This window comes from Ornithorhynchus anatinus, chromosome 5 (genome assembly GCF_004115215.2).
Source record: "Ornithorhynchus anatinus isolate Pmale09 chromosome 5, mOrnAna1.pri.v4, whole genome shotgun sequence".
Taxonomy (NCBI): domain Eukaryota; kingdom Metazoa; phylum Chordata; class Mammalia; order Monotremata; family Ornithorhynchidae; genus Ornithorhynchus; species Ornithorhynchus anatinus.
Window position 1 is genome coordinate 92,985,593 of NC_041732.1, and position 24,285 is coordinate 93,009,877.

At 45.1% G+C, this 24,285-nt stretch overlaps 1 long non-coding RNA gene across 1 annotated transcript in view; it reads right to left on the reverse strand.

Moving 5' to 3' along the window:
* Window positions 1-6,928: 6,928 nt before the first annotated feature.
* LOC120638411 overlaps window positions 6,929-24,285 on the reverse strand; it is a 37,238-nt gene continuing 19,881 nt past the window's right edge. Inside the window, exons 2-3 of the long non-coding RNA XR_005660063.1 lie at window positions 13,926-14,178; window positions 6,929-7,205 (exon numbers count right to left, since the gene is read on the reverse strand). This is a non-coding gene — a long non-coding RNA (uncharacterized LOC120638411). The remainder of the gene's footprint in view (window positions 7,206-13,925; window positions 14,179-24,285) is intronic.

A 24,285-nucleotide genomic window follows, 5' to 3' on the forward strand; every position in this document is an offset into this window, starting at 1 on the left:
TATCTACCTAGCGCTTAGAACTGTGCTTGGCACATAGCGCTTAAGAAATGCCATTATTATTATTATTATTACATAGTAAGTGCTTAACAAGCACTGTAATTATTATTATTGTTACTATTATTAGTAGTATTACCTATACACCCATTTCATTTGTTCAGGTTATTATTAAATTTGAAAAAAAATCCATTTATTTTGCAGGTCATAATCTAGGATAATCTGACCTCTGTACCACAGAAGGGCCTGAATATGAATTTTTCATTCATTCAGTCATATTTATTGAATGCTTACTGTGTGCAGATGCAGATCACTGTACTAAGCACTTAGCACTGTTTTAAAGTGGAAGTGGGTAATCACTTACTGGCCATTCCTGCATGGTCTCACAGAAAAGGCAACTAATTATATGTTGGAGGGAAAGTTGCCATTACTGAGCAACAGAGAAAATGTATGCAAGAGATATTATTATTACCACTACTACTATTAGGAGTAATAATTTCTTCGGTGCTCACTGTATGTCAAGTACTGAAGCAGCATGGCTTAATGGAAAGAACACGGGCTTGGGAGTCAGAGGTCATGGGTTCTAATCCTGGCTCCACCACTCATCAGCTGTGTGACTTTGGGCAAGTCATTTAACTTCTCTTTGCCTCAATTACCTCATCTGTAAAATGGGGTTAAGACTGTGAGCCCCACTTGGGACAACCTGATTACCTGGCTTCTCCCCCAGCTCTTAGAACAGTGCACATAGTAAGCGCTTAACAAATACCAACATTATTATTATTATTACAAGAGGTTTGGACTCTATGAAATGAGAGTTTTCCACACTGATGCTTTTCTTCAGTTTCTTTTTATCTGGGAAATTGAAATGGGTTTTTTAGTCTTTAATCTCCCTTATAATAACTACAACAATAACAATATTGATTTTAGTATTTGTTAAGTGCTTACTATGTGCTAAGCCCTGTAATAAACACTGGGGTAGATATGAGATCATCAGGTTGGACACAGTCCCTGTCAAACATGGGGCTCACAGTCTAAGTAGGAGAGAGAACAGGTACTAAATTCCCATTTTCCAGATAAGGAAATTGAGGCATAGAGAAATTATGTGACTTGTTCAAAGTCACACAACAGGCAAGTGGTAGAGGCAGGATTAGAACCCATGAATCCCAGGCCCACATTTTTTTATGGCATTTGTTAGACATTTCCTATGTGCCAGGCACGGTACTAAGTGCTGGGGTAGATACAAGCTAAGCAGGTTGGACACGATCCATGTTCCACATGGGGCTCATAGTCTCAATCCCCATTTTACAGATGAGGTACCTGAGGTACAGAGAAGTTAAGTGATTTGTCCAAGGTGACATAGCACACAAATGGCAGAACCTGTCTTCCCCCTAGGTTCCACTTATCTTCCTCACTTAGTCCTACCCTGAAAAGTGAAAGGGCCATTTTGGAAGTTAATTGTGTGGAGAAACGGGAGATGGATTACACCAAAGGAACCATGTAGCAGAAATTTTCTACCACACACACACACACACACACACACACACACACACACGAAATGTGATTCATGGCCTACTTCCAGCACAGACAGGTTTCTCAGCCTTCCAGGCAGTGGAATGGGATTAAAGGAAAATGTTTTCCAATTGAATGCAAGATTTTCTGGGTGTTGGAGTGGAGAAGCCAAGAAAGCTTTTTAATCTTCATCGTGATTTAAATATTCCCACTGTGGCAGTCATTCAGATCTGGAGGGCAAACATCCCCCACTTGTTGTAAGAAGATAAACAAAACCATACAAGGTCAGAGCAGCACAGCACTAGGGAAAAACATGCGATGATTGCCCTCACAAGGGCAACCCAGGAGCCACAAGTCTGGCAGTTCACTCAATCAATCAATCGATCAATCAATTGTATTTATTTGGCGCTTACCATGTGCAGAGCACTGTATTAAACACTTGGGAGAGTACAATACAACATTGTAATGACACATTCCCTACCCACAATGAATTTACAGTCTTGAGGAGAGTGTACAATATAACAGAGTTAGTAGACATGTTCCCTGACCATGGTTTTTACCTCCACTTAACTGCTATCTTGCTCCAGAACTCCTTGGTGTCTTATGGGGACGGGAAGAGCTGCGGGGAAGAGTTGGCCTTTGAGTCACTGAACTGCTTAGCTGGTTTGCCGAGGCCTCAAAGTAAATCATTTGTGATCAGAAGTAGCCTCCCGGTTACCTTCCTGGACATTTTCCTCAGTGGGTCAATCATACTCTACGTCAGTGCTTAGAACAGTGCTTGGCACATAGTAAGTGCTTCACAAATAATAATGATAACCATTATTATTATTATTATGACTTACTGAACACTTACTGTGTGCAACTGTACTAAGTGCTTGGGACACTTACCTCCCACCCATCCCTTCCTCTAGCTTACACATATACAAAGGTACTTTCGGCTGTTCATTCCCCAGCATCCACATTGTGCTGAGTCTACCGTAGGCTGGGAACTCACGCACAGTATTCCATTACAACTAATATATAATAACTGTGGTACTTGTTAAGCACTTCCTATGTGCCAAGCACCATTCTAAGTACTGAGGTATATACAAGTTAATAAGGTTGGACACAATCCCTGTCCTTCAAAGTGCTCACACTCTTAATCCCCATTTTACAGATGAGGTAACTGAGGCACAGAGAAGTTAAATGACTTGCCCAAGGTCACACAGCAGACATGTGGTAGATCCGGTGTTAGAATCCAGATCCTTCTGACCAGCAGACACATGATCTATCTTTAAACCACACTGCCTCTTTGGCAGTATAGGAGAAGTTGACATGGAAATCTCAGTGACTTTCTTGGTCTTTGATGCCCCTTTCAAAGCTCCCTGCTATACAATGAAGTCATGCATCCCAGTTTCCAAAAGGAATTTTATTTTTGATGCATATTAAATGAAAAACAGCCATCAAGCCCAAAGGCTCCATGTTTCCTAATGAGATAGATTGGTTTTCTGGTTATAATCCCTTCCCTGAGTTACACAGATTGTTTGTATGAGTTTGAGACATGCTGTGCTGGTCTTTAAGGGTAGTAACATGAACTTCAAATTATAGTCAGTTTGAGGATACACACATTCTTCTCTGGAGTATGAGCACACTCTGGCTTCAGCTCTGCTTTTTCCTGGAGTGGGCAGGGAATGTGACTGTTTATTGTATTGTACTCTCCCAAGTGTTTAGAACAGTGCTCCACACACAGTAAATGTTCAATAAGTATGATTGAATGAATGAATGAAATAGATATACCAAAGGCACTTAATTCGTACACGTACTGCCTCCTGATCCCAAAAGCTATGTCCCTGCTCACATTTCTTAGGCTGAAATCTCCATCTAAGATGTTAGTTTCTTGTGGGCAGGGAATGTGTCTATCAGGTCCTTTATATTATACCCTCCCAAGCAGTCAAGGCAGAGCTGCACACACAGCAAACACTGAATAAATGCTATTGATCAATTGATTGATTGACCATACATCATGAAGTTGCAGGAGGGGAAGATGGATCCTCTGAATCTTCAAGGAAGGAGCACTCTCACTTGGTAAGTATTGCAGAAGAATCCCAGGAGAATGTGCAGCGAGAGAGGGCTCCCCTTTTCATTTCTGAGGCTATGGCCTGGTGGGTTTGTTCCCTGGCACAGGGTTACCCCAGGATCTTTGGGACTAATTTTGGGGCCAGGAATGTCCAAGGATTTTTCTGTTACCACTGGAAGGCAGCTCAGTGTCAGTATAAGTAGCATTATGTGTCTTCTCTGTAGGGAATTCCTGTATTTGGGGAATGGGTGTGTCGGGTGAAGGGAGGAGGTGGTATTGAGACAGAGCTCTGGTCAGCATCCTGAGCCCTAGTGAAAAGCTAAGTCCCTTCTCATTAATTTTCTACTCTTTGTGACTCCTTGGTCGAACTGTTGGTTTGGAGGAAAGAGCATTCACTGGGAACCAGGGAACCTGGGTTCTATTCTCAGCTCTGCCTGCCATCAGTGGCAAAGGTTTATGACTAAAAAATATTTTCAGAATTCCATGAGGTGTTCAGACCCAACAGGAATCTTGAGAAATAGCAGGTTAATGTGTCCTGCAAAAACCTATATTACCAAAACAACTGCCTGCTGGATTGTAGTTCCACTGCACAGCAGTGGCACTATTTTGCGGTCATTTTGGTTGTAAATGGATTTTGCATATAAAAAAATAATAAAGCACGGGCTTGGGAATCAGAAGGACCTGGGTTCTAATCCTAGCTCCTCCACTTGTCTGCTGTGTGACCTTGGGCAAGTCACTTCACTTCTCTGGGCCTCAGTTACTTCATCTGTAAAATGGAGGGTTAAGACCCATATGAAAAAGGGACTGTGTCCAACTTGATTAGCTTGTATCTACTGCAGCACTTAGAACAGTGGTTTACACACAGTAGCTCAACAAATACCATAATTATTATTACTAGGTCTCTCACCACTCTCAATGGAATGTGCTATCATCATTATGAATAATCAGGTATTTGTACTGGACATAAAGGGGGGCAATCTATGCTTGTCTATGTTTGTCAACCTCAACCTCTTGATCTCCATTAATATGGCCTGTTTCCTGCCTACCTGTAATAATAATAATAATGTTGGTATTTGTTAAGCTCTTTCTATGTGCAGAGCACTATTCTAAGCGCTGGGGTAGATAGAGGGTAATCAGGTTGTCCCATGGAGGCTCACAGCCTTAATCCCCATTATACCTTTGAGGTAACTTGAAGGAACCAAGAAGTTAAGTGACTTGCCCAAACTCACTCAGCTGACAGGTGGCGGGGCTGGGATTAGAACCCACAACCTCTTTCCACTGAGCCAAGCTGCTTCTCAAGCAGCTCCTATCTTGTCAAGCTCCTTTCTTTCATCTTCCCCCAATCTAAACATACCTGGTGTCTTAGACCCCCTCATCACTAGAATGTAAACTACTTGGCTACCAACTCTGTTATATTGTGCTCTCCCAAGTGCTTAGTACAGTGCTCTGCACAAAGTAAGTATTAATTTTTTTTATATGGTATTTGTTAAGCACTTGCTATATGCCAGGCAGTGAATACAAAATAATCAGGTTAGGCACAGTCCATGTCTCTCTATACATTTGAGTGATTGATTGTGGGTAGGGATCATGCCTACCAACTCTATTGTACTTTCCCAAATGCTTAAAACAGTGCTCTGCCCACAGTAAGCATTCAGTAAATATCACTGATTGATTGGTTCACTTATTGATCACATGGGTGCCATTCTACAACTCAAGGCTCATCAGTCCCAAATCCTGGAGCCAGGAGGAATTTAAAGGAGATAAGTATCAAATCTTCAGAAGGAAAGGTAATCAACCAACAGCCATGAGTAGAAACAGGAGCTCTCCTGTTCAGGGCCCAACAGATTAGTCAGTAGTTTAGTATGATAGAAATACCTATTCAGGGCAGGCAAAGCTTTTGCAAAATAGACCAGGAGACAAAGTTTTGGCATTAATGAACAATCTTGGCCTTGCAGATGAGTACTAGTAATGGTATTTATTCAATGCTTACTGTGTACAGAGCACTGTACTAACTGCTGGAAAAAAATACACCAGTGAGAAATAGACATTGTCCTTGTCCCTCGGGGGCTTACTTGGGGCATAAAGTAGGTGTTACCCAATTTGACTTTTTTATTAATAGTATTTGTTAAGCACTTACTATGTGTCAGGCATTGTATTAATGCTAGGGTAGATACCAACTAAGGCTGGACACAGTCTCTGTCCCACATGAGGCTTTCACAATCCCTATTTTACAGATGAGGTAACTGAGGACCAGAGAAATGAAGTGACTTGCCCAAGGTTATGCAGCAAACAAGTGGCAGAGGAAAATCGGGAGAGGCCTCTGAGATAACTCCTGGAAGAAGGTGGATTGCCATCTGTACTGGAAATCAAGTGTTCATTGAACAGTCCCCTTGGGTTCATGAATCAATCGAATGGAAGACCCCGAGGAGTGATGCTTTTCTCTTTGGGGCTAGATGACGTGTTTGGACATTTCCAAAGATCAAAGAAACAGGAGGCAGTGGACAACTGTCAAGAAAATAAGCATGCTGGCTGTATCTAGTTTTTTTAGTCATAAAACATTTATGCCCACAAACTGTCACAACCATAATGCCAGCAATGATGATGGAGTCGTTTAGCATTTTCTTTTCCGAGTTGTTCCAAGTGCAATGTACAGAGAATCAAGGTTTCTGGGGTGGGCATCCATTGAGATATTCACCCTGGTTGTCCATGTTGTGTCCAGAATGACTGAATCCCTTCCAGTTCCTGAATGTCTCTGGCTGTTTATGGGAGTGACATTCTCAGCTTAGCACGGTGTTAAAATCCATTTCAAGCACAAACACTTTCCCCATCTGAAATGATAATTATCTAGCTGAAACCTCGGAGTTCTTTCCTTCCTAACCATCAGCATCTTGCTCCACTTTCCTCCCTCTAGCTTTTCCCATTATATTTTAGGTCCCTTGGGCCCCCCAATGTCTCAGCCTTTCCAATACCTCAGGGCTTCACTCCCTCTGCTTTGTTTGGTATACACTTGTGTCTCCTCTCACTTAAGGTTCATTCTCTTCTCTGTGCCCCTCCCTTCTTGCTGCCAGAACAATGTGTGGCAGAAGATTTTGTATTACTTCTAGAAACATGGGTCCTTCCTTGGGGGGCAGATTGTCGTATTGGAGAAACCAGTTCCCAGTTGGAAATTGAAGTAACTTCTCTGGGAGATCAGGCTTCTTTTGGGTGGGCTGGAAAAGATAATTCCTTAAATTGCAAAGTTTGTTCATCTCCCAGAGGGAGATAAAGTTCTCAGAGTAGTTTACTCAAAAGATCTCTTCGATTATTTTTTACAAGTTCTTAGAGTTCAACCTGGAAAGTCCCTCCAATGTTTCAGAGATCAGCCTTTATCTTTCCAAACTCAATAGAAGGGAATGCAGTTCAAAGGCACATGTTCAACTTTCCGGCTTTTTGCTGAGGCTAAACTCTAACCTTTTATTAGTTATTTGGCTGCAGGGTTGAGAACATTGTAAACACAGCTCTCTGGACAGCACCACAGGGCTTCTAAGATTCACCTCAAGAAAGTGACTGATGTGTGGTTCAATTTTGGCAGGGCTGAGAGATGGCTGTAAAGCTCTGGTCTAGGCAGTCCAAATCAGTTCCTTTGTGCCCAGTTTTACAACAGACCCTGGAATCAGCGCCAAAGAGAGACAGGTGTGGCAGAGATAAGTGAAATCTACACATAGATTTAAAAGAAAAAACAACAAAACCTTTAGTCAACAGATTCAAATTTTTCCCTTCCTTAACCTTTGCTAAGGTTACTAACAGAGATCAACAATTCATTGTATCTCTAGTCTTCTTCGTGTTCATACTGTGTATAAGGAATTATACATTTAGTTTGCCTAATCCATTTTATTGTAAATTTCTGGAGGTCATTGATCATCTGTTTTGCTTCTGTTCTACTCTCCTAAGAGCACAGTAGATTGTCTTGCATTCAGTAATAATAATAATAATCATTAGTTTGGCTTGGTGGAAAGAGCCCGGGCTTGGGAGTCAGAGTTTATGGGTTCTAATCCCGGCTCTGCCACTTGTCAGTTGTGTGACCCTGGGCAAGTCACTTCACTTTTCTGTGCCTAATTTACCTCATGTGGAAAATGGGAATTAAGACTGTGAACCCCAAGTGGGTCGATCTGATACTCTTGTATCTATATCAGTGCTTAGAACAGTGCTCAGCACATAGTAAGCGCTTAACAAATGCCATCATTATTATTAGTACTACTACTACTAATGATGATTATTATGATATTTAGTAACCACTTATTATGTATCAAGCACTGTATAAGTGCTGGGTTAAATGCAACATCTTTAGGTCAGACACAGTCTCTGGCCCACATAGGGCCTCACAGTTTAAGTAAGACCCTCAATAAATACCACTCAATATGATGAAATCATGATGGTTTCAAGCTAGACAATGCTTTCTTCTCCTCCTTCTCTGGGAGAGGCTTTAAGAGGGAGCAGAAAGTAAAGTGAGAAGTCTGAATAAGGCCCAAAAAAGGAGCAGCATCAAGTTTGCAGCTACCGGGATGACTGTTAGCAGATGGGTTGATTAAAATGGGAACAAAGGGCAGAAAACATTGTTATAATTTAATCTTACTAGGGTTTGAATCTTAAATGGGTGGATGGTGGCTTTCTGGTCCTTGATTGGGACACTTGTTCAGAAGTGTCCCACTATGGCCTAGTGGAAAGAACACTGGCCTGAGAGTTTGAGGAACTGGATTCTAATCCCAGATCTGTCACTTCTCTGCCGGGAGACCATGGGCAACTCACTTCATTTCTCTGTGCCTCAGTTTCCTCATCTGAAAAATGGGGATTCAATTCCTAATATCCCTTCTACTTAGACTGTGAGCCCCACGTGGCACCTGATTATCTTGTGTCTACCCCAGCACTTAGCTCTTTGCTTGTTACATAGTAAGTGCTTAACAAATACCACCATTATTATTATCATTATTACTGAGTTCATTCACTCATTCGTTCATTCAATCAATAGTATTTACTGAGCACTTACTGTATGCACAGCACTGTTCTAAGTGCTCGGAAAGAACAATTCTGCAATAAAGAAAGACAATCCCTGCCCACAACGGGCTTACAGTCTTGCTCAAAGTCTGGCCTGAAGGATATGTCACAATAGCTTTAGGAGAGAGAATGCAAAGAATGCAGAAGCTCCAAAATCAAAATTTTACCTCTTGAGTTCTTCACCCCAGCTGGAGGTTAGAAATCTCAGTCCTGTTGCTCTCAGCTAGTTAGTCCATCTTCATGCATCCCCAAGAAACAGCTCAAGTTTCTTGCTTAATCTTCTTTTAAAGTGCATGGGACCATGGCCTTGGAGGAACCTTTTGGTTTGAGCCAGCCCAACAGATAAATTTTTATGGGGTGAGCATGAGAACTGCCAAAGTCTCCCACAGATGACTCTATAGGGGTGTTCTCCTAATTGAACTTTCTATTGGAGACACTATTTTCTGTAGGAAACATGATCGGGATAGAACTTCCCTGGCTGCGTAATTCCCTGTGGAATATTAGATAATGCTTAGTGATAGGGGTAAAATGCAATTATCCTCTGGGCCAGTGCTTTTATGTCTCATAAGAGACTTTACTTGAGGGATCTTTGTGTATCCCAAGTTGTTGGGAAACAATACATTGCTAGAATTGTCTTCATCTGAAAGACATTAAATGTTTGTTTATGTCCTTGGTAGGTCTGTCAAAACCACTTAGCACCAGCCCGGTTGCACTTTGGATTCAATTTGTTCTTGCAAAGAGACCGGAGGGGAATAATTCTCGGCTACAAAACCCTAGATACTCTTGAATATCACGGGACAGAGTCTCCTGGAAAGAAATGGGCCTTCAGAGTGTTATGCCCATTCACTTGCTAGGAAGTCGGTAAGACTAACAGGTGCTTTGACACCTTGTTTTTGCCTTCCTTATGGCCAGTGGAATTTTCATTCAATAGTATTTATTGAGCGATTACTATGTGCAGAGCACTGTACTAAGCGCTTGGGATGAACAAGTCGGCAACAGATAGAGACAGTCCCTGCCGTTTGACGGGCTTACGGTCTAATCGGGGGAGACGGACAGACAAGAACAATGGCACTAAACAGCGTCAAGGGGAAGAACATCTCGTAAAAACAATGGTGACTAAATAGAATCAAGGCGATGTACAATTCATTAACAAAATAAATAGGGTAACGAAAATATATACAGTTGAGTGGACGAGTACAGTGCTATGGGGATGGGAAGGGAGAGGTGGAGGAGCAGAGGGAAAAGGGGAAAATGAGGCTTTAGCTGCGGAGAGGTAAAGGGGGGATGGCAGAGGGAGTAGAGGGGGAAGAGGAGCTCAGTCTGGGAACGCCTCTTGGAGGAGGTGATTTTTAAGTAAGGTTTTGAAGAGGGAAAGAGAATCAGTTTGGCGGAGGTGAGGAGGGAGGGCGTTCCAGGACCGCGGGAGGACGTGACCCAGGGGTCGACGGCGGGATAGGCGAGACCGAGGGACGGCGAGGAGGTGGGCGGCAGAGGAGCGGAGCGTGCGGGGTGGGCGGTAGAAAGAGAGAAGGGAGGAGAGGTAGGAAGGGGCAAGGTGATGGAGAGCCTTGAAGCCTAGAGTGAGGAGTTTTTGTTTGGAGCGGAGGTCGATAGGCAACCACTGAAGTTGTTTAAGAAGGGGAGTGACATGCCCAGATCGTTTCTGCAGGAAGATGAGCCGGGCAGCGGAGTGAAGAATAGACTGGAGCGGGGCGAGAGAGGAGGAAGGGAGGTCAGAGAGAAGGCTGACACAGTAGTCTAGTCGGGATATAACGAGAGCCCGTAATAGTAAGGTAGCCGTTTGGGTGGAGAGGAAAGGGCGGATCTTGGCGATATTGTAGAGGTGAAACCGGCAGGTCTTGGTAACGGATAGGATGTGTGGGGTGAACGAGAGGGACGAGTCAAGGATGACACCGAGATTGCGGGCCTGCGGGACGGGAAGGATGGTCGTGCCATCCACGGTGATGGAGAAGTCTGGGAGCGGACCGGGCTTGGGAGGGAAGATGAGGAGCTCAGTCTTGCTCATGTTGAGTTTTAGGTGGCGGGCTGACATCCAGGTGGAGACGTCCCGGAGGCAGGAGGAGATGCGAGCCTGAAGGGAGGGGGAGAGGACAGGGGCGGAGATGTAGATCTGCGTGTCATCTGCGTAGAGATGGTAGTCAAAGCCGTGAGAGCGGATGAGTTCACCGAGGGAGTGAGTGTAAATGGAGAACAGAAGAGGGCCAAGAACTGACCCTTGAGGAACTCCAACAGTTAAAGGATGGGAGGGGGAGGAGGCTCCAGCATAGGAGACCGAGAATGATCGGCCAGAGAGGTAAGAGGAGAACCAGGAGAGGACAGAGTCCGTGAAGCCAAGGTGAGATAAGGTATGGAGGAGGAGGGGATGGTCGACAGTGTCAAAGGCAGCAGAGAGGTCAAGGAGGATCAGAATGGAGTAGGAGCCATTGGATTTGGCAAGAAGGAGGTCATGGGTGACCTTAGAGAGAGCAGTCTCGGTAGAGTGGAGGGGACGGAAGCCAGATTGGAGGGGGTCTAGGAGAGAATGGGAGTTAAGGAATTCTAGGCATCGATTGTAGACGACTCGTTCTAAGATTTTGGAAAGGAAGGGTAGTAGGGAGATAGGACGATAACTGGAGGGGGAAGTGGGGTCAAGAGCGGGTTTTTTTAGGATGGGGGAGACGTGGGCATGTTTGAAGGCAGAGGGGAAGGAGCCCTTGGAGATTGAGTGGTTAAAAATAGAAGTTAAGGAAGGGAGGAGGGCAGGGGCGATGGTTTTAAGAAGGTGAGAGGGAATGGGGTCCGAGGCGCAGGTGGAGGGGGTGGCACTTGCGAGGAGGGAGGAGATCTCCTCTGAGGATACTGCAGGGAAGGATGGGAAAGTAGGGGAGGGGGTTGTTGGGGGGGAGGGAGAGGCGGAGGGGTGACTTTGGGGAGCTCAGACCTGATTGTGTTGATTTTCGTGAGGAAATAGGTGGCCAGATCATTAGGGGTGAGAGATGGGGGAGGGGGAGGAACAGGGGGCCTAAGGAGAGAGTTAAAGGTCCGGAACAATCGGCGGGGGTGACGGGCATGGGTGTCGATGAGGGAGGAGAAGAAGCTTTGCCTGGCGGAGGAGAGGGCAGAGTTAAGGCAGGAAAGGATAAATTTGAAGTGTGTGAGGTCGGCTTGGTGCTTGGACTTTCGCCAGCAGCGCTCAGCAGCTCGAGCATAGGAGCGTAGGAGGCGGACGGAGGAGGTGATCCAGGGCTGTGGGTTAGTGGAGCGAGAGCGGCGGAGGGAAAGGGGGGCGAGAGAGTCGAGATGAGTAGAGAGGGTGGAGTTGAGAGCGGAGACCCGCTCGTCGAGAATGGGAAGAGAGGACAGGGCGGCAAGGTGAGGCGAGATGCTATTGGAAAGATGGATGGGATCGAGAGAGCGGAGGTCTCTGTGGGGCAGTAGCGAGGATTTGCAGGGGGAGGGAGTGTGAGAGATGAGGCAGGTGAGAAGGTTATGGTCAGAGAGAGGGATTTCAGAGTCGGTGAGGGAGGAGATAGTGCAGCGGTAGGAGATGACGAGATCGAGGGTGTGACCGAGTCGGTGAGTGGGCGCGGTATGGTGGAGGAGGAGGTCGGCAGAGTCGAGGAGGGATAGCAGGCGGGCGGCAGAGGAGTCGTCGGGTACATCCGTATGGATGTTGAAGTCTCCAAGGATCAGAGTGGGCAGAGAGAAGGAGAGGAGGAAGGTGAGAAAGGGGTCAAGGTGGTTGAAGAAGTCGGAGGTGGGACCGGGAGGGCGGTAGATGACGGCGACAAGTAACTGGAGTAACTGGAATTTCTGGCAGTAAGGCGAATCAAGGAGGCTGTGGAACTGAAAGGGAGAAAGTTCAGGCTAATATGGGCTGATCCAGGTAGCCTCTTTAAAGCACGTTGTTTGGAACCACAGTATGCCTTTACTATTTCATTTGTAGTGGTCTACAACCACCAATAATAATAACTGTGGTATTTTTAAATAGTATTTGTTAAGCATTTACTTTGTTCCAGGCACTACAATAATAATAACTATAATTATGGTATTTATTAAGCTTACCATGTGCCAGACACTGTACTAAGCACTGGGGAAGATAGAAGCAAATTGGGTTGGACACAGTCCCTGTCCCACCTGGGACTCACAGTCTCAATCCCCGTTTTATAGATGAGATAACTGAGGCACAGGGAAGTAATGCGACTTGTCCAAGGTCACACAGCAGACAGGTGGCAGAGCAGGGATAAGAACCTGTGACCTTCGGACTCCCAGGTCCGTGCTCTATCCACTACGCTATGCTGCTTCTGAGTACATCTGATATCTGAGTAGGTCTTCACTATGGGACGGGGAAGAGTGGATGAGTGATAAGGAACACAGGATGGGTGAAAATCTCTTTGTGGAGGGGCGGTGCGGTAATAGGGGATACTTTTGAGGAAAGTTCCTGGGAATAGATCTGTATCAGGGATGGCTATAAGGAGCAGACTTTCCCGGGGGAAGGGAGATGGCCTAGAAAACCTCTGGAGAACCCTATGATAACTGGAAATTGGAAAACGTTTTGCTTGTTTTGGTTTTTCTCTTGGTTCGGTTTCATTCCCACAAACACCTTTCTCAAATCTTTATGGGTTTGAAAAGGGCTTAGATGGAGAATGTTGTTTTGTTTGAATTTTGGTGGTCTTTTCTTGAATCTTCTTGACCAGGGAGTGTGGAGGTTGAAACTCAAGTGTTTATGTACTGACCTGGTGGACACTCAATGAATAGTGTCGATTCAAGATGATTTTCAGGGAGGGAAGAGAAGACAGTCCCCCATGTTAAGGCAGGGGTAGAATCAGGTTGAGGAGTTGGGCCCTCCTGTCTTGATCTAGGTATGTAGGCTCCATTCTCCTGCCTCCCCCTTTTCTTGCTTCTTTTCTCCTCCCTGTAGACTGAATGCCCCTCCTGTAGATTGTAAACTCCTTGAGGGCAGAGATCGGGACTACCAACTCTACTGTATTATATTTTCCCAAGTGTACAATACTTTCTATTGTATTGATACAGTGTTTCATACACAGGAATCACTCAATAACAGCCACTGATTTATTGGTTGAGTCAGAGGTCATGGGTTCGACTCTCGGCTCTGCCACTTGTCAGCTGTGTGACTGTGGGCAAGTCATTTAAGTTCTCTGTGTCTCAGTTACCTCATCTGTAAAATGGGGATTAACTGTGAGCTTCACGTGGGACAACCTGATTACCTTGTATCTACCCCAGCGCTTAGAACAGTGCTCTGCACATAGTAAGCGCTTAACAAATACCAACATCATTATTATTATTATTATTATTATTCTACTCCTTCAACCACCTTCATCATATCCCCCACTTAGCTGACGATCCTCCGTCCACAGGTGACTCTGGTCTGGAGGCAGCACAGCTTCTTTTCTTGGTTGTCAGGAGCCATAGGTTGATGGGTGGTGGAGGAGAGAATGGGAGAGCCAGTTCCTGGAGGTCGATCCCTGCTCTCAGAAAAATCGTTGATTGGAGAGTTGCATTTAAGCTTCAATTTGGAATCCATCCTAGTTCTATACTAGAACTGACTGAATGACTGGAAGATGAGTCTTAAAAACAATAAAATAAATAAAAGAGATGTGAACGACAGACATGGCAGCATCAATCCCCTATAGGTTAAGCCTATTTTTTGGTATTCCTGCCTGATGGCCCAGGGAGAAATTGGTTTTGGGAAGGCACAGTGCACTGTCCTAGAGATTTTCACAAATGTTTGCTTTTTAGATTTGGGGACTGACATGGTGACATGGAAAGCTTGGGAATTCAGAAAACTCATTTTGTTTTCTATAAGCCAGTCCCATAATTAATTATGGCGTTTGTTCAGCACTTACTATGCTAAGCACCGGAGTAGATACTAGGTTATCAAATTGGACACAGACCCTGTCCCAACTGGGGCTCAGAAGCTATCGTATCCCCATTTTACAGATGAGGAAACTGAGGCTTTGAGAGGAGAGGTGTCTTGTCCATGGACACACAGCTGGTTGCTGGATAAGCTGGGACAAGAATTCAGATTTCCTGACCAATATCTCCCTAAAACCATCCCAGTTTCTGCTTACTTACCAGTCACCCCTCAAGAGGAGATCTTCTGCCTGCTTTTGAAATCTATTCCCTCCACCTGCACCTCAGTCCCCATCCCTTCACATCTTTTAAAAACATTTGCACCCACACTTCTTCCACTCTGACTTCTGCCTCTAACTGCTCATTCTACTGCCTCTTTCCCCTCTGTCTTTAAACTTGCCTTTGACTCCCCTTTCCTAAAAGGAAAACCTTTTCTTGACCCCACTGCACTATCCATCTATCACGCCATTTCCAGTCCAACTTCACAACTGTTCCACTCCAAACTTCACAAACAGGTTGTTTATACTCACTACCTCCTGACTTGCTCCTTTTATTCATCCCCCCTACCAGCCCCACAGCACTTATGTACTTATCGGAAATTTTTTATTTATCTTAACATCTGTCTTCTCCTGTTGACCATAAGCTGTTTGTGGACAGGGAATATGTCTATTGTTATAATGTACTCTCCCAATCGCTTAGTACATAAGCATAGTTAGCACTCAATAAATACAATAAACTGACAGATTTCTTCACTTTTTTCTCCCTTCATTCTACTGAAAGTGTTCTCTCCAAAGTCAACAATGACTTCTTCTCACCAAGTTTACCAGACTCCACTCCATCCTAATGCTCCTTGCTCTCTTGGCAGACTTCAACTAGGTGGACCACCTCCTTTTCCTGGAAATACTACCTAACTTTGTTTTCTCTGACCCAGTCCTCTCCTGGTTCTTCTCCTACCTCTCTGGTTGCTCCATCTCATTATCTTTCCCCAGTTCTTCCTTTGCCTCTCACTTCCTAACTGTGGGTGTCCCTTAGTCTGGGGTTTTCTTTTATTATTAAGCATACTTACTCTCTTGAGGAGCTAAATGACTCTTGCAGCTTCAAATACCACTTTTATCTGGATGACTCCCAAATCCAGCACTCCTGCCCTAACATCTCTCCTTTTCTGCAATCTCGGATTCCCTCCTATTTCCATGACTTCTCTACGTGGATGTCCCACCAGCACCTCAAGCTCAACATGTTCAAAACTGAACCCCAACTGCTAAGTACAGTGCTCTGCACACAATAAGCACTCATTAATTACCATTGATTCACTTCCTGAACTCCTCATCTTCCCTCCCAAATCCTCTCATCTGCCTAACATCCTTCCTTCACTGTTGACAACAGCATCACCCTCCCCATCTATCAAGCCTGCCACCAGGGCATTGTTTTTGATTCCTCCCTCTTTTAACACCCTAGATGTAATGCTCCTTGTGGTATTTTTCAATGGGTTATGCAAGTTGGGGTTCCAGATGTGGGCAAGGGAACATATCTGTATACTCAAGGAAGAGTCTTCTCTGGACAAACACCTGGTATTTATTTAATCATATTTATTGAGTGCTTATTGTGTGCAGAGCACTGTACTATGCATTTGGGAGGGTACAATATGACAATAAACAGGCACATTCCCTGCCCATAGCAAATTTAGGATGAGACCCCGATTTTGGGTGTGCTTTTTATGAGAAACTTAACCTAGTCAGGTCAGGTGCTCACCAACCAAGTCTTTGCTGACCTGGTCATTAATGACATTTGTTAGCACCTACTAAGTCCTAGGGTAGATAACAGTTAATCAGGTTGGACCTAGTCCCTGTCCCACATGGGGCTTATAGTATTAATCCCCATTTTACAGATAAGGTGACTGGGGCACAGATAAATGGAGTGAATTCTCTAAGGTCAAAAAGCAGACAAGTGGTGGAGCTGGGATTAGTAACCATGTCCTTCTGACTCCCAGGTACGTGTTCCCTTTGCAGAATATCAAGATTTGTCTCAAGAACTAGATTTGCCATAAGAACATATGATATGGGTCAAGAATAAAGTGCTAACCATTAGATATCCATATAGAAAGCTCCCTGTTGCTTTTTGTGAAAACTTTAAGGCAGAGCTAGTGTTCTTCCTCCCCACTGGACTCTGAATCCCAAGTGGGACAAGGACTTTGTACCACCTGATTTTCTTGTATCTGTCTACTTCAGCACTTAATACAAGACTTGAACATAATAAGCCCTTAACAAATACCATCATTATTATTAATGAAAGATGTACATGTAATAGAGAAAACTCAGGCTCTCTCAGAATATGCACATTCCTTAGTCACGGTGGCGAAAGCTAATGGCCAGCTGAGTCCTCAACAACCCAAAGAGAACATTTCCAACTGCTGACTGGAGAAGAAATTATGGTTCAATTTGCGAAAGCAAATGTTTTCTCAAATTAGATGCCTCTTCAGTATTTTGGCAGCTCAAGTCGACTGAGGAAAGCTCTAAATTATGTACATTTAATACCCCATTTGGGAGGTGAAGGCTTCTAAGGCCGCCTTTTGGCATTGTCAGTTCCTGATGTGAGTCATGAAATCATACAAATGGTCCATGTGCATATTCCTGGGGCAGAGGGGGGCGGGGTAGACTCCTCCTTGGATGACGTTCTCATCTGGCACTCCACTTAAGAGGAGCTGTAGCTAAGAGGTTGGGAAGTTGTGGATGCAACTAGAACTGCAAACCTGAATTAAACAGAGAGAAGTGTGTGTGTTCCAGGTCACAGAATTTTCCTTTGTGGGAGATATTATTTCAGTGAAGGTGTGAAGCCTGACAAGAATGAAGTTCAGGCCACTGATAGGATGTCCTATCCCCAGTCAAAGAAAGAGATGCAATTAATTATTTATATTAATGCCTGTCTCCCCCCTCTAGACTTGTTAGATCACTGTGGGCAGGGAACATGTGTACCAGCTCTCTAGTATTGTTCTCTCCTTACCATTTAGTACAGTGCTCTGAACATAGTAAGTACTCAATAAATACCACTGATTGATTGCCCACAGTAAGCTGTCAATAAATGCCACAGATGATGATGCAGGGAATGTGTTCATTTTTTGTTATATTGTGCTCTCCCAAGCGCTTAGGACAGGGCTCTGCTCAGAGTAAGTGCTCAATAAATACAACTGAATGAAATTAAATTTTGGAGGGTGATTATTGAAGAAGGAATGTAAACGCAAGCATGGGAAAGATTGAACTGGCCAAGGACCAGCCATGTCTTTGTCAATGGAATCTCAAACACTCCTCCTGATGAAAGGCGTAACTGCTAACTTTTCATTCATTTCCAATAGTCATTCATTCAATCATATTTATTGAGTGCTTACTCTGTGCAAGGCGCTGTATTAAGCACTTGGGGGAGTATAAGTAGCTACTTTTCTTGTCATTTGAGGCTTGAAAGACATATGTTCATGCAAGAGTAGCCCTTAGTAGATCATTAGGGGGAAAATTAAGGATGTAAAGAAAGAAGTTAAAGGACGTTAGATGATCCATCTCTAACATTTGGATAGAGATCAAAGAGATTAACTATCACTCCCAATGACTAGATTGTAAGCTCACTGTGGGCAGGGAATGTGTCTGCTATATTATAGTATTTTACTCTCCCTAGTGCTCAATAAATACAATTGGTTGATTGATTCTTTCATTCATTTTTATTGAGTGCTTACTGTATGCAGAACACTGTACTAAGCGCTTGGGAGAGTACAACACAAAAATAAACAGATGCATTCCCTGACCATAGTGAGCTTGAAACTATATCGTTTCCTCTTACCTTCCCCACCCCCTATGGATGGTGATGCTTCTATCCCCTTTACTATAGGCAAAAATCTATGGAATCATCTTTTATTCTGTCTGCTTTTCTGAGATCCCCATAATCAGTTCTTCAAATGCTCGTGGGTCTTGCATCACTACATGTCTGGTTCTGTTTTTATTCCCTATCACTGTGGCTAAATGCTTAACCCATGCCTTGATCATCTCTTGCCTGGAGCACTTCTGCCTGACCTCTTGGACTTCCCACACCTTTTCCTTGTTATCTTCTGCTACCTAAACCCTATTACCAATATTGCCCTGGCATCTGTACTCCTCTCCCTTAAGCCCTCGACAATTTCCCCCACCCACCCCCACATGTAAATTAAGCTCCTCTCACTCAGTTTTAAGATTCTTGCTTGGTCTAGGACAGATTTTTACCTTTTTTCCCTAGTTTCCTAAACCAAATCTTTTGCACCAGTTCCATTAGTTGCACCATCTTGGGATCTTATATACCGTCTTCAAATCTCCCCCCAACTCCTGGAATGCCTCAAATATTTTGAAATCCCAGAGGCCTTTGCAGCAGCTTAATTCCTGTATTAACTCCAGTCATCTGTCACCAGTATTTTTAGTTTTAAAGACAAGGATAGTTGAATCAATCAATCAATCAATGGTAGTTATTCCATGCTTACTACTATTACTACTACTAATAACTGTGGTGTTTGTTAAGCACTTACTCTATGCTATATATTTTACTAAGTGCTGGGGTGGATATAAGAAAATCGTGCTGGACACAGTCTCTGTTCCACCTGGGGCTCAGTCTCAATCCCCATTTTACAGATCAGGTAACTAAGGCAAGGGAAGTAATGTGACTTGCCCGATGTCACACAGCAGACAAGAGGCAGAGCAGGGATTAGAACCCATGACCTTCTGACTCTCAGGCCAGTGCTCTATCCACTTCTATACTGCTTTCTGGTGCAGAACACTGTACTAAGCACTTATGAGAGTACAATACAACAGAATTAGCAGACATGTTCCCTGCCCATAACAAGCTGAAAGTCTAGAGTGGGAAGCAGACATTAATATCAATAAATGCTTTGTAATATATAATTTAAAGATATGTACAAAGTTCCCCCAGTAGTGTGGTTATTCAGAACCTCAGAAGAAATACACATTTAGCCACTGAATGCTTTCTCTCAGTCAGACACAACAGGCATCGGCTATCCATGCTGTACTGTACTCCTTGAATTGGTTAAGAAAAATGATTTTTTTCCCCTCATCATCCCCTGATCCATTCATTATTTAGTGTGGCTCACATGTGCCATTCTCTAACAGAAGAGGGATGGAACTCTAATGATGGATTATGCAGAATGGCCTTAAATAATGGATTACAGAGAGGACACTAAAAGGTTATATGTTCAATTGCTGATGTCAGCATGAGAAAAGTGGGTGTTGGAGGGAGGAAGAAGGGGCGAGGGCTAACAGAGCCTTCTTTCTGTGAATATGCTGAAAAGGAACCCTTTAGACAGTGTTTCCTTTAGTCTCCTTCAAACCTTATCACCCTCACCCCCGCATCATTTTCCTGCTAGAACTGCCATTTCAACCAATCAAAAATTCTCTGAAGAGAGCTCATGTTCGCCGGATAGGGAGAGGGAGGGTGCCAACTACAGCGGGCCAGACAAGTTCTGATCTTTCTTCTTTCCTGGGTTTTTCAGAATACCCCTCTACTATATTAAGTGCATTACAAAATCAGTTGACTATACATTATAAAATGGTGTAGGTCTTCTCGATCCCTGGCCAGTGATGCAATCAGTATCCTTCCCCCGGGGGACTGGGAACATGTCTAATTCTCTCCCAGCATTTAGTACAGGGCTCTGCACCCAGTAAGTGCTTTATAAATACTTCTACTACTATCTTAACTTCTGTTCTGAAACATGTGGCTATCAACAGGCAGAATATTGAATCCAAAGAAAGAGCTCAGCTGGATCCAGTGATTCTCAGTTGCAAAAACAGCCCCAGAATGATGAGAATAATGATAATGATAATTGATAATGATAATAATGATTATGAATTATGTATCTGCTAAGCATTTACTATGTGCCAAGCACAGTACTAAGCACTGGGATAAATACAAGGTAATCAGGTTCCGCATGGGGCTCACAGCCTAAGTAGGAAAGAGAATGGATATTGAATCCCCATTCTGCTGATGAAGGAACTGAGGCCCAGAGAAGTGAAATGACTTGCCCAAGGTCACAGAACAGACAAGTGGAGGAGCCGGGTTTAGAAGCCAGGTCATCTGACTCCCAGACCCATGCCCTTTCCACTAGAAAAAGCTACTTCTCAGAGTCAGTAAAGTCATTAGCCATCTATTTATTATGACTAATTTTAGAACTCATCTCTTTTGAGATCTTTAAATTGTTATTTTCTTGTTAGTTCTTCTCCAAAGACTGGATGTGATGGGCACAGCACTGCATACTGGTCTTGGCATTTCCTCAAGGACTTGAAATTCCCCAGCCCTTATGCAGCTAAACTCTTTCTAGTCTGAAGGTGACTGTCTTTCTTGTAGAGGCTGTCCCTTGTGGCCTCTGGATCTTTTGCTGCTGGCCCCCTCTGCTTGTCTGGTCTCCTTTAGAAGGGAGGAGGAAAGTTTTGTGACTGAAGGTTTTTAGGTGACTCAGAACCAGGAATTTTTCCAGGAGAGCCGTGCTGCTAGAAAGACAGAGAAACACAGTAAAAAAAAAACAGTTCCCTGGTTTCCAGTCTGTGAAAGCTCTGGGTGAAGGAAGACCAGGGAAGAGACTAATTTTTAGCAAAAGAACTTACCCAAGTACCTATTGGAATGACTAAATGATTAGTTATTATGGTATTTATTAAGCACTTCCTATGGGCCCTGAGGTGGACACAAGAAAATCTGATCAGTCTTTATCACATGTGGAGGTCACAACCTAAGAGGTAGGGAGGGCAAGTATGAAATATCTTATCCCAATTTTATATGTAGGGAAACTGAGGCTCAGTGAAATGAATGACTCGCCCGAAGTCACATTGCAAGCCAGTGCAGGGGTTAGAAGCAGGTCTCCTCATTCTCATTTACAAAAACTTTGCACTGCCACAAGTTCTCTTTCAGATGGGGAAATTCAGCGTGGGTTGTCATGTTGAATCCACTAATTTGGAAGGATGGAGAAACTTTTTGGACCCTGGCTAGCACCCTGATTGGCTAATTATCTTGGCTCCTGGAAAGGATACAGGACAGAACTGGGTTCGGAAGTCGGTACATGCCAAGCTGCAAGTGGGTTTTAGAATGAACATCATGAAGTGTTTGTGGTGTTTTCTCCTGAGGGAATGTGTTTAGGCCTCAGTGGGCAACGAGTCTTCACCACACTCTTAGTGGTGGAAATAGCAAGAGCCAAGGTGGGGCTGCAAGATGACAACCAAAGTAACATCTAGGTTGGCAGGTGGGTCTTACTTCTGTTCTTTGACCCTTTTGGCTGAGGGTTAAACTAAAGCCTGGATTCCATTCGAGCCCAAAGACAGAGTGCTTGGCTGCAGGAAAGGTAATCGTCTGGCTGAAATGGAGGCACATCCATCGGAGAAACTACCTGAGGAGGGCCTAGGTGATCTCAAGGTAGAGAAATTCCATGGCCTGTGGGGAGTGACTCTCCCTCACAGATCCCAGTGCCCATTGTTTGGCGGTGTGGCCTAGTGAAAAATGGGCCTAGAAGTCAGAGGCCCTGGGTTCTAATCCTGACTCTTGCACTTGTCTGCCGTGTGATGTCATTCATTCATTCATTCAATAGTATTTATTGAGCGCTTACTATGTGCAGAGCACTGTACTAAGCGCTTGGGATGAACAAGTCGGCAACAGATAGAGACAGTCCCTGCCGTTTGACGGGCTTACAGTCTAATCGGGGGAGACGGACAGACAAGAACAATGGCACTAAACAGCGTCAAGGGGAAGAACATCTCGTAAAAACAATGGCAACTAAATAGAATCAAGGCGATGTACAATTCATTAACAAAGTAAATAGGGTAACGAAAATATATACAGTTGAGCAGACGAATACAGTGCTGTGGGGATGGGAAGGGAGAGGTGGAGGAGCAGAGGGAAAAGGGGAAAATGAGGCTTTAGCTGCGGAGAGGTAAAGGGGGGATGGCAGAGGGAGTAGAGGGGGAAGAGGAGCTCAGTCTGGGAACGCCTCTTGGAGGAGGTGATTTTTAAGTAAGGTTTTGAAGAGGGAAAGAGAATCAGTTTGGCGGAGGTGAGGAGGGAGGGCGTTCCAGGACCGCGGGAGGACGTGACCCAGGGGTCGACGGCGGGATAGGCGAGACCGAGGGACGGCGAGGAGGTGGGCGGCGGAGGAGCGGAGCGTGCGGGGTGGGCGGTAGAAAGAGAGAAGGGAGGAGAGGTAGGAAGGGGCACGGTGATGGAGAGCCTTGAAGCCTAGAGTGAGGAGTTTTTGTTTGGAGCGGAGGTCGATAGGCAACCACAGGAGTTGTTTAAGAAGGGGAGTGACATGCCCAGATCGTTTCTGCAGGAAGATGAGCCGGGCAGCGGAGTGAAGAATAGACCGGAGCGGGGCGAGAGAGGAGGAAGGGAGGTCAGAGAGAAGGCTGACACAGTAGTCTAGCTGGGATATAACGAGAGCCCGTAATAGTAAGGTAGCCGTTTGGGTGGAGAGGAAAGGGCGGATCTTGGCGATATTGTAGAGGTGAAACCGGCAGGTCTTGGTAACGGATAGGATGTGTGGGGTGAACGAGAGGGACGAGTCAAGGATGACACCGAGATTGCGGGCCTGCGGGACAGGAAGGATGGTCGTGCCATCCACGGTGATAGAGAAGTCTGGGAGCGGACCGGGTTTGGGAGGGAAGATGAGGAGCTCAGTCTTGCTCATGTTGAGTTTTAGGTGGCGGGCCGACATCCAGGTGGTGACGTCCCGGAGGCAGGAGGAGATGCGAGCCTGAAGGGAGGGGGAGAGGACAGGGGCGGAGATGTAGATCTGCGTGTCATCTGCGTAGAGATGGTAGTCAAAGCCGTGAGAGCGGATGAGTTCACCGAGGGAGTGAGTGTAAATGGAGAACAGAAGAGGGCCGAGAACTGACCCTTGAGGAACTCCAACAGTTAAAGGATGGGAGGGGGAGGAGGCTCCAGCGTAGGAGACCGAGAATGATCGGCCAGAGAGGTAAGAGGAGAACCAGGAGAGGACGGAGTCCGTGAAGCCAAGGTGAGATAAGGTACGGAGGAGGAGGGGATGGTCGACAGTGTCAAAGGCAGCAGAGAGGTCAAGGAGGATCAGAATGGAGTAGGAGCCATTGGATTTGGCAAGAAGGAGGTCATGGGTGACCTTAGAGAGAACAGTCTCGGTAGAGTGGAGGGGACGGAAGCCAGATTGGAGGGGGTCTAGGAGAGAATGGGAGTTAAGGAATTCTAGGCATCGATTGTAGACGACTCGTTCTAGGATTTTGGAAAGGAAGGGTAGTAGGGAGATAGGACGATAACTGGAGGGGGAAGTGGAGTCAAGAGCGGGTTTTTTTAGGATGGGGGAGACGTGGGCATGTTTGAAGGCAGAGGGGAAGGGGCCCTTGGAGATTGAGTGGTTAAAAATAGAAGTTAAGGAAGGAGGAGGGCAGGGGCGATGGTTTTAAGAAGGTGAGAGGGAATGGGGTCCGAGGCGCAGGTGGAGGGGGTGGCACTTGCGAGGAGGGAGGAGATCTCCTCTGAGGATACTGCAGGGAAGGATGGGAAAGTAGGGGAGGGGGTTGTTGGGGGGGGGGAGAGGCGGAGGGGTGACTTTGGGGAGCTCAGACCTGATGGTGTTGATTTTCGTGAGGAAATAGGTGGCCAGATCATTGGGGGTGAGAGATGGGGGAGGGGGAGGAACAGGGGGCCTAAGGAGAGAGTTAAAGGTCCGGAACAATCGGCGGGGGTGACGGGCATGGGTGTCGATGAGGGAGGAGAAGAAGCTTTGCCTGGCGGAGGAGAGGGCAGAGTTAAGGCAGGAAAGGATAAATTTGAAGTGTGTGAGGTCG